Consider the following 9,982-nt stretch of genomic DNA (forward strand, 5'->3'; position numbering starts at 1 on the left):
CAGTGAAAGAGAGAGAGAGAAATACAAATGCACATATGCAAGGTGATGATGATGATAGTGGTGGTGCTGGTGATAATGGTAGAAGTACAGTAATAGAAAGACGGAGAGCGAGAGAAGGAGAGAGAGAATGAGAGAGAAGGAGAGAGAGGTTTGGGAGAAGGAGTCTGAGAAATCGGTGGAACTATGTAACTATGTCTTGTCTTGTGACTGAGCTGAAGAGGTTATTGTTGATGTGACGTGAAAGAGTCTGACATCGTTAGACGTTGGAAAGACTGTCATCCTCATCCTCATCATCATCGTCAACAATAGCGTTATTTTAGCCAACATCACCATCGTTGTTGTCGTAATGATCATTGCCACCACCACCAGCACCACCACCACTACTATCATCACTATCATCATTTATTGTCATCATCATCACCATCAACATCATCACTGCAACAAACCATCTTATTAACCATGCTTTTAACTTACCTATATTATCATCACCTCAAGCTTCATAAGCAACTACCACCTCCACCACCATCAACACTATCACCATACCACCGCCACTACCACTACCACTACTACCATAACTGCTAAAATCACTCTCTATTAACATCGACATAACCACTATTGCTGCTGCTGCTGCTACTACCACCACTACTCTTCACTGGCATCATCACCACCCCTGTACCATCAATATGTCTGTCATCATCATCATCATTGTTATCATCATGAAAAGCAGCAGCAGCACCATCATAACTGTCGTCATCATTGTTACTGTCATCATCACCATCAACATAATCCCCCAACCCCACCCCATCATCGTTGTCATCATCATCATAACCACCACCGCCACCAAAACTACCATCATCATCATCATAGTGACCACCACACACGACTCAATCTTTCTGATCTAATCAGGATTGTTTGTCCCAATATTACATTAAAGTTTATTTTTATTCTATCTTCCCCACCTCATCATCATCATCATCATCAACATCACCGAGATAACCAGCTATCATTCTCCTTATCTGCTTCATCATCACTAACCATCATTACTATTAGTTTGGCCACCATCGATCCACCCTTGAGGCCACCACCACTACATCCAATACTATTATTATCATCATCAACTTAACCATCCATCAGCCTCCTCATTTGCTTCATCATCATCATCATCATCGTCATCATCACTGCCTTATCACCACCATCATCATGATCATGACAGTGACCACCACCACCACTGCTTCTACAATGATAACGACCGCCGCCACCACCACCACCATCATCACCACCACCACCACAATTGCCAGCATGTTTAAGTGTCTAAATCTTCCTTCCATGTTGGCACAGGTTTAATAGTCCTGCCAGGCCATGTATGGCACCGTCCCAAACACACACACACACCACTTTCTAGAACAATATGTAAAGCAGTTTGAATATTAGGCAACACTTTTCTTTCTTAATCATCATGGATATATGAAGTACATGAACTGTAACATAGAGTTAATGACATTGTAACATACAGTCTTGGTGGCACTGTAATATACTTTGTTAATGACATTGTAACATGCTGTCTTGGTGACACTGTAACATACTTCGTTAGTGACACTGTAACATGCTGTCTTAGTGGCACTGTAACATAATTCGTTAGTGATACTGTAACATACTGTCTCAGTCACACTGTAACAGTGTTAATGACATTATAACATACTGTCTCAGTGACACTGTAACATGCTGTCTCGGTGACACTGTAACATACTTCGTTAGTGACACTGTAACATATAGTGTTAATGACATTGTAACATACTGTCTCAGTGACACTGTAACATACTGCGCTAGTGACACTATAAGATGAGAACCTTTCACTGTTGTAATTCGGAGTATCAGTTACATAAATCAATGAACCATGATGAGAAGCGCTCTGCTTCTGACATTGGATTCCGCCCTTGGCAGTTTTCAATCCAAGCAATCTTCCACATTACCGTTGATAATAATGCTGCCAATCACTATTAGTGTTTCCCTCATTTTCCTGTCAAACTAATGGATTTCCTCAAGTGTCCCAAATATTGGCACTTCTACTGATGCAGCGAATACTCTGTGTTTATTGATTGGTCGTATGACTAACATACCAAATTATAAAGTGTTCTTTAGTGGAGGTATGTAGCATTTCTTGGTTGCATTAGTTTTAACTGTATGCTCAACTTCAATATTGAATATACGTTTACATCATATAAGTGCAGGCATGAGTGTGTTGTAAGAAGCTTGTTTTCCAACCAAAGGGTTCCTGGTTCAGTTCTACTGTGTGGCACCTTGGGCAGGTGTCTACAGGTCAACAAAAGCCTTGTAAGTGGATTTGGGAGATGAAAACTGAAAGAAGCCTGTCATATATGTGTGTTTGTCCATCACTGCTTGACATCTCTGTAATGTAGCAGTTCAACAAAATAGACCAATAGAATAAGTACCAGGCTTAACGAAAAGATAGGTACTGGGCTTGATTCATTTGACTAAAAATTCTTCAAGTCGGTGCCCCAGCATGGCCGCAGTCTAATGACTGAAACAAGTAAACGTTAAAGGATAATAAAATCTCATCTCCTCAGAGGCGTCCTTGCATGCATCAGTGCATTTGTTCCAGTAGTTGTGCTCCAATACTCATAGAAGTGTTAATTCCGCCGAGGTTGATTTTTGCCTTTCATCCTTTCAGGGTCGATAAAATAAGTACCAGTTGTGCACTGGGGTCGATGTGAACGATGTAATTGACCTGAAATTGCTGGCCTTGGACCAACATTTGATACCAATTTTCATAGAAGTGTTGGAAAAAATCATCGTTCATTCTCTTCAATACTTTACGATCCTTGTCTTGCTGTATTTATTTGAATCTTTGTAACTCTTCCTTGTAGAAGAAGTTACTCATAGAATAAACCAAGATAAAACAACATTTCTAAAAATGAAAACAATCTTCATCTCCGAAGACATTGTATCCAAAATTGAGGCCATTGAGGCTATATATTATTCCAGTTGTCCTCTGCAGTGGGACAACCATAGGCAGGTCAGAATCAAAAGGATTAATGAATATCTCCTTCCTTTTATATAGACTTGGCTGTGATTTTTAGCAGGCTAAGAAAATGTATAGAAGCTCTGTTACTAGCGCAACAAGTTGCTCAGAAACATGATTTCAATAATTCAAGAAATTCTCTGGAATTGGACTAATATAAAAGCATAACAATTTCATTCTTCTTTGGTTTCTAGGCGGTGAGTTGGCCCAAACGTTAGCACACCGGGCGAAATGCTTAACGGCATTTCGTCTGTCTTTACGTTCTGAGTCCAAATTCCGCTGAGGTCGACTTTGCCTTTTGTCCTTTCGAGATCGATAAATTAACTAACTAGTTGCATACTGGAGTCGATCTAATCGACTGGCTCCCTCCCCACTCCTTTTCCAAGGTGTGGGGAGAGGACTTCAGAAAATTCACAAGATCCGAATTTTGCGGGTCAAGATATAGGGGTTAATGTTTACGTTAGAAAAGGTTATTTATTTACCGTTACATTGTATATACCCGAAAACACGACGGGTTGGTATGTATAACTAGTAAATGGAAACGCATGCAAGGTAAAAAGAAAGTTAATTTCGGCCTGTATGTGTGTACACGTTCTCGTAGTAGTAACCCACAGATAAAGCTAGAATGATGTAAGAGAAAATAAACTGAGCTCGTAAAAGAGATAGAGTCGAAGGAAGTTGTGTCTCATAACCTTCTTTCTACCTCTGTCCCTAATGGTCGCTGTCACTGTGTTTTCACCAACGATAGAATTCGTTGGAGGTCTGTGATATCTATTCTAGCTATTGGTGAAATAGAAGAGGTTAGAAGAGTCAAGTGGCGAAGACATTATTTTGCTAAGCTAAGGTGTCTGGCAAATTTAACTGCTGTCACAGAAAAAAACTATTGTTTTGCCGCGAGAAAAGTGCTGTTGAACTGTTAATTGAAATTTGAGTATCTTTTTTTTTAATGCACTTTTGAAGGTGAGGTGCAAAACTGCACCAGCCCCCTTTCTTTACACATATTGGATTACATCAGATTGAAAAATCAAAGAACTTTGTAAACAATAATAAACGAAGTGGTAACGATGTCTGGACAAAGAAATCTTGTTAGTGTTTGTGTAAAACAAGTCAGAATGTATTAAAACAATATTTTTTACAAACCTAACAATTTCAATAACAGTTTAAAAAATCAATTTTCACAACTCACCACTCTGTCGACGTGTCCACTCAACTCATAGACCTCAATGATGTATAAGTCCTAAGCTGCAAAACAGTTTCGTCCTTTGGCAAATTTTCGCGCCGAAATTTTACGCGGGTAACAAGTACTCTTCAATTTTTGTGGAGAGTGTGAGTGAATAAAGGTGTGGTTTTGTCATTTAAGTTTTTTGTTGTTGTTTTTTTTTTTGGCCTGTACAATATAAATTATGAAATGCAGATTTTTTTGCAGATTCGGAATCTCCGCCCTCGATATAATGTGTTCATGTAAAATTAAGACCAATAAAATATCTCAAAGGAGGTGCGTTCTATGACCTTTACCTCCGCCGATTTGTACATGTCCCGGTGACCGATCTATAAAATTTAAGGAATGATTTACCGTATGGTCAATGTAACCGAGTATGTGGAGATTACAATAGCTTGCCAAATTGTCAGTCATAACAGAAGTTCCTGGAAAAACGTTTTGTCTGATAACATCCTCCAACATCTCTGTACTCCTATCGGGTACACGTTGAAGAAATCCTTTTCTGGTTGTGGTGTCATAACATCCGACAACCCAAGTTTTGCGACACATTCTTCCTTCATTGTTCTTGCTATTGAAGAGCAAGCTTTCATCGAACTCCACAATATGATCCGGACCACCATTGGGAGATTTGTCCTGCAGCAGTTTTGCCGAACAAACATCTCTACAGAACTGGTACCACTGAACAGCAGTTTTTTTTTATATTAATGCAATTTCATACTTGCAGATATCGTTACAGGCAATTCGTAAATAAAATAAAACACTATATGAAAAATTACATATTAAAGTTTTCTGTAAATGTACCTTTCCTGGTGGAAAGAGGTTTTTTTAAATTTTACATTTAGCGCACTTTCTATTGATAAACCCGTCAATAGAACGACTAGTATTTTGAAAATTTATCGAATGTGTGCAAGTACACGTTTTTTCATAGGCGCAGGAGTGGCTGTGTGGTAAGTAGCTTGCTTACCAGCCACATGGTTCCGGGTTCATTCCTACTGCGTGGCACCTTGGGCAAGTGTCTTCTACTATAGCCTCGGGCCGACCAAAGCCTTATGAGTGGATTTGGTAGACGGAAACTGAAAGAAGCCTGTCGTATGTATGTATATATATGTATGTATGTTTGTGTGTCTGTGTTTGTCACCCCACCCAGCATCGCTTGACAACCGATGGTGGTGTGTTTACGTCCCCGTAACTTATCGGTTCGGCAAAAGAGACCGATAGAATAAGTACTAGGCTTACAAAGAATAAGTCCTGGGGTCGATTTGCTCGACTAAAAGGCGGTGCTCCAGCATGGCCGCAGTCAAATGACTGAAACAAGTAAAAGAAAGAATAAAAGAATATGTCTATAATGTTCTCTGGTGCAAAGTACAATAAAGGTTCCAATCTGGGTGTACACAATGTAAAATAAATTTAGAAAAATAGCAACAGCTGCTTCTTCTTAAAGGGTACAACAAATATTGTGAAGAAGACGATGATGATTGTGGTAGCTTCTTGATTTCAATTAGAGTTTACGGAAATAATGTATGAACTTATGCGATGTTAATACTTCGAATTTATTTTTAATTGTTATAATGAAACAATGGCTTCAGTCTTACCGCCAAAATTAATTTATCGCGCAAAATCACCCACACACACATACACACACCTACACAATTTCAGAAGCATAGCAACAGTTGCTTCTTGTGAAGAAGATGATGATGATTGTTGCTGATGGGATCGTTCACACACACACACACACACACATACACATATCTACACAATTTCAGAAGCATAGCAACAGTTGCTTCTTGTTGTGGAGATGATGATGATGATCGTTACTGATAGGATGGTTCACACACACACACACATCTAGACAGACGCACGTAAATAAACATAGATGAAGTCCCATTTTGGAAGTATGCTAAAGTTTTTAGTAGACGTATGACGGGGAATCATTCAATATCGTGTTTTCTTCTATGAGAATCACTTACCTTTAAATCGAAAAAACAAGGCCGACGTATACAACAGGTATGTATAACATGCTATTTCATATGTTTTAGCCGTTCATTTTCTGAGCTGTAGAGAATGTTGCACGCGCGCACCCTTTATTGTTGAGGGGTGCGTCGATCAGTTTTGGAGTTTTTCAGGATCCATATGTTCCTTTTGCATTCCAAATCGAGTTGATTTTCACGTATGGAGCATCAAAAGATTCAGTACTATTTCCACTACCAACTAAACTTTATTTTTATTGACATATTTGAATTTTAAAAAAATTAGAGGTTATGCATGTATGAATGGCTTCAGTGACACACACACTTATACACACACATACACGAAACATACGTACGTACACCTATTGCACACATGTTTTTCGTACGCATACATATTCATGTGCGTGTGTATTTACTTATTTTAGTGAATCCAGAAGGGAGTGTGGATATTCTGAATCTTTATTGAAGAACTTCTTTCTGGAAAAACACCCATGTTCCGCCTTGGAAAATATTGCTTTTCGTAAATCACTTCCTCAGCACAGCTTGGTCACAGATTAATCGAGGAAAATCTCGGATTCTGCCGTAAAACCCCTGTAGATTGGCGGTCTTTCTGTGCTGAGGCCTGCCAGTTTTGGACAGAAAACAACCAAAATAGGATTGGAGGAGATGGGGTTGGAATTGAGATCGATGAAACGGTTCTGGTCCATCGAAAATGTCAACTCGGCAGAGGTGGACTGGAATGCTTGACGGAATGCTTGACGGTCCCACTTTTGACCGAATGTGGCGAGGGCAACAGAAGGGATGCTGACACCCTCATTCGGATTTCTCGCGTGTAAATCACCTACCCTGGCCTCCTAATCTGCTGCAAATCCCTTATTTTTCTTCATAAAAAAGGATGGGGTAGGAAACTGGAATCCCACCTCCCTGAAATTATTTGAAAATGTGCATAAATAGGATATATATTGTACAGGCAAAAATAAATAAATACATAAATGACAAAACGCGCTCTTACACACACACACACACACTCTCTCTCCCTCTCTATCTCTCTCTCTCTCCACACGAAATCGATGAGTACTTGTTACCCGCGTAAAATTTTGGCGCAAAAAATTACTGAAGGACAAAACTGTTTTGCAGCTTAGGTCTTATTACACATCCCGGGATCTGTATCTCCAGTCATTTTAGTAGGTATGTAAAAGATATTGTTTTAATACACTCTGACTTGTTTCACACAAACACTAACAAGGTTGTTTTTTTTTTGTTGTCCAGACATCGTTACCACTTCGTTTATTATTGTTTTTCAAAGTTCTCTGATTTTTCAATCTAATGTAATTCACATTGTATAAAACGTATTTCTGCAAAATGTAATCTTAAAATATGTGTAAAGATAGGGGGCTGATGCCGTTTCGGTAAATTTTCCTCACAAATTTCTTTATAATCGTAATGTATGCCGTTTGAAAGGTATTTCTGTAAAATTTTATTGAAAAAAAACCCTTTTCCTAAAAGTTACGAGGGAAGAGCTCGGATCTTGTGAATTTTCCGAAGTCTTCTCCCAACATACTTGGAAAAGATTTTCCCCACAAATTTCTTTATAATCGTAATGTATGCCGGTTGAAAGGGATTTCTATAAAATTTCATGGAAAAAATAATCCCATTTTATTCACTCTGTTTACTATTTCTGTCATTGGACTGTGGCCAAGCTGGGGTACCACGTTAAGAAATTTTAGTCAAATGAATTAGCCCCTGGTAATTATTTTCTTAAGCCAGGTGCTTATTCTATCGATGTCTTTTGCTGAACCACTAGTTTACAGGGACATAAACACATCAAGACCTGTTGCCAAGTAGTAGTGATGGGGTACAAAGACACACGCACATCGATATATACATACACACACATACACCATCATCATCATAGTCGTCGTCGTCGTCGTCATAATCATCACCATTGTTTAACGTTCATTTTCCATGCTGGCATGGGTTGGCAGGTTTGACAGGAGCTGGCCAACCGAGGAGGAACAGTCCAGACTTCGATTGTCTGTTGTGGCGCGCTTTCTACTGTTGGAGGTCTTTTCCTAACACCAACCACTTTACGGTGTAAGCTGAGTGCTTTTTTAAGTGCCACCATCATGGGTGCATTTATGCTGCACTGGCACGAGTGCATTAAAGTGGCACCAGCATCTGTAAAGGACAAGCCTGTATGCGTGGGTGACAGATTTTACTTAGCTTGTGATGTCTTCTCAAGCACAGCAAATCGCCACAACACCTGGAGATATCATCATCATCATCATCATCGTTTAACGTCCGCTTTCCATGCTGGCATGGGTTGGACGGTTTGACTGAGGACTGGTGGACCAGGAGGCGACACCAGGCTCCAATCTGATCTGGCAGAGTTTCTACGGCTGGATGCCCTTCCTAACGCCAACCACTCTGAGAGTGTAGTGGGTGCTTTTACACGCCGCTGGCACGAGGGCCAGTCAGGCGGTATATATATATAATATAAATAATATATATATATATATATATATATATATATATATATATATATATATATATATACATACATACATATGCTTGCTGATCCCTTAATTATGTTTATATAGATAGATAGGTAGCTAGATAGAAAGATGGATAAATAGATACATACACACACATATGTATATACATATATATATATATATATATATATATATATATATATATACATATGTACATACAGACATACATTCTTACATACGTACATACATAATTACAAATATACATATATATGTGTGTGTGTTTGTGTATATATATATATGAGAGCGAGGGAGAGAGAGAAAGAGAGAGGGGGAAAAGAGATAGTGAGAAAGAGAGAGGGAAAGAGAGAGAGAGAAAGTATATGGTGTGGGGAAGACGCAAAACTTACAATGGTCACTGCAATAAAACTCACTCATCCATAAAACCTCTGATTCATGCTCTGCTGCTTAAATATGTTAGCAAATGTCTGGTTTGCAACTAATCTACCTTATGTCTAATCTATTGTGTCTTTGGGACGGTGCCAAACGTTACTAGCCATGCTAGCCTGCCAGCCTTTATATAAAACTCTTGAATTTATATAGGAATATGTGCGTGCGTGTGTGTGTGTATGCGTGCGTATATTCTGGTGTCCCCCCCCAGGGGGATTAACTGCTGGTTTCTCAGAGGTTAGGGGCTTGTAACATTTGACTCTGATTGCTGCTGTGCTTGTCATGTATAAATACATATTACACACACACACTACATATACATACATGCAGAGTTTTGAATTTTTTTTGAAACTTTTTTTTGTCTGATAATATAGACATAGACTTGCCCAAATGCATCAATAAATCAACATTGGTATTTTCGTCACCGTTGTGAAATGGAACTGTCAAAATGTCGATATTTGACCAATTTTGCTATACAACTTCAAAAAAAAAAAAGGATGTAAAGCAGCTGAAATCCGCTCGCGATATCAACGAAACATTTGGTGACGAAATGACCAGTGAGTGGTCAGCACAGTGCTCCCATTGAATCAATCTTGCCACATTGTCATGTCTTTTGTATTCATTTTGTGCTAATTTCAGGCATTCGCTAACGATGTGCCATTCTGTTTCACCCCTCTCACCACACATTGTGCATTTGTCGTTCTCAATAGTGTTGTTGACTCTGCACTTCACTTAGTCCTTAATGCTTGTTCTTGTGCTGCTCCATATAAGTGCTTTGGTCTCTATCTTCAGGTCACTCCTCTTCATCCCATAG

General features: G+C 39.1%; 1 long non-coding RNA gene across 2 annotated transcripts in view; it reads right to left on the reverse strand.

Moving 5' to 3' along the window:
• Positions 1-5,314, reverse strand: part of LOC149132614 (uncharacterized) — a 57,244-nt gene extending 51,930 nt beyond the window's left edge. The window contains exon 1 of one of the 2 annotated variants that reach the window (XR_016244200.1): positions 4,227-5,314. This is a non-coding gene — a long non-coding RNA (uncharacterized LOC149132614). Of the gene's footprint in view, positions 1-474; positions 1,648-4,226 lie in introns of those variants that run through there. The other variant, XR_016244201.1, reaches the window with a different exon arrangement.
• Between the last annotated feature and the right edge of the window lie 4,668 nt (positions 5,315-9,982).

Source organism: Octopus bimaculoides, chromosome 14 (assembly GCF_046866305.1).
Source record: "Octopus bimaculoides isolate indiv1 chromosome 14, ASM4686630v1, whole genome shotgun sequence".
Classification (NCBI taxonomy): domain Eukaryota; kingdom Metazoa; phylum Mollusca; class Cephalopoda; order Octopoda; family Octopodidae; genus Octopus; species Octopus bimaculoides.